Consider the following 1,421-nt stretch of genomic DNA (forward strand, 5'->3'; position numbering starts at 1 on the left):
AAGGAAACTTATCGCAGCCTTCTCAAGGGCAATTAGGGATGGGCAATAAATGCTGGTATAGCCAGTGACGCCCATATCCCAGAATGAGATAAAAATATTGTCCTCATTGACACAGGGAAGCAAAGATGCAGCATCGTCTGATACAGCCCTTGTTCATAAAACCAAGACCCATCCACATAAACACCAGTGGAATTGGATAGTAGTGTGGATTTAATACATTCATTGAACATGGCCTCTTTCACCTGACAAGTATGTGGGTTTCTTTCATACTGCAACATCCCAGATAATTGGTATTTGTGAGGTTACAGCATTTTAATATTCTTGATTTGTAACTCCATAATTCATCTACTCTATCGCACTGGGGATACTCCCTTCACTTGACCCTTTATTAATAATGTCACTATGGTCTGTGGGGGCACGTAGAATTATTGAATTAAACTCTACCAGGTACTCTATGCTTAACCACTGAACCCTTAAATAAAAGCAATATGCTGCGGATGCTGGAGATCTGAAGTAAAGGTGTTGTTGTGGAAAAAGAAACGGAGCTAATGTTTCGAGTGCAATATTACTTTCTTCAGAACTGAAGAGAGGGAGAAATCGGATGGGTTTTATGGCATTGAAAGTGTGTGGGGAGGGTCAGGTAGAACAAAAGAGAAGACGAGGAAGTCGGGAGAAATTAAATAACAATGGTGTGATTGAACAAAAGGCAAAGAGAATGGTAATGATTATAATAAACAAAGCACAGTCAGTTTTAAAATCAGAATAACGAACAAAAGATTGTCCAGTTCTGTTCTGAAGAAGAGTCGTATTGAACTTGAAACATTAACTCTGTTACTCCCTCCAATGGTGTTGCCAGACCTGCTGAGTTTTTCCAGACTTTTGTTTTTATTTCAGTGAAACCTTAATATCTGCTCAGTACACTGGTCAATCGATCTTTCCACAGGGGTCAGCGAGTCTGAGAGGTACCCAGCCGGAAAACCTTTTCTATTCGCCTCTTCCATTTCTACAGCAGACAGACATTGTTCTGACAGTGCCAGCAGGGATATGGAATTGAATAGATTTTCCAAAAAGCCATCTGTGCTGTGTCATCTACAAAACAGTGAACATTCGTGTCAGGGTAGAGAGAGGAAGAGCGAGGAACCAGTGACTGTGGCATTAAACTGAGCTAGAGTCAGCACCTTCAGGGGAGGAGAGGGAGGGAAACCAGTGGGAAAAGTTTTAAAAGCTCCCACCAGAGAGCAGCAGTTTAAATCACTTTTAGAAATCTTAATTGCGTAACAAAATTATTTTCGGGTATTGGATATTTCAATGGCGCTGCTGATACCCAACATTCCCTGCGGCTGTGAATGTGCTCTATTAACACTACAGGAGCTCAGTGCGCAGGCGCGGTGCTGGACTACCAAGGAGCATGCGCAGTGCCA

This window comes from Cetorhinus maximus, chromosome 23 (assembly GCF_964194155.1).
Source record: "Cetorhinus maximus chromosome 23, sCetMax3.hap1.1, whole genome shotgun sequence".
In the NCBI taxonomy this organism is placed as follows: Eukaryota; Metazoa; Chordata; class Chondrichthyes; order Lamniformes; family Cetorhinidae; genus Cetorhinus; species Cetorhinus maximus.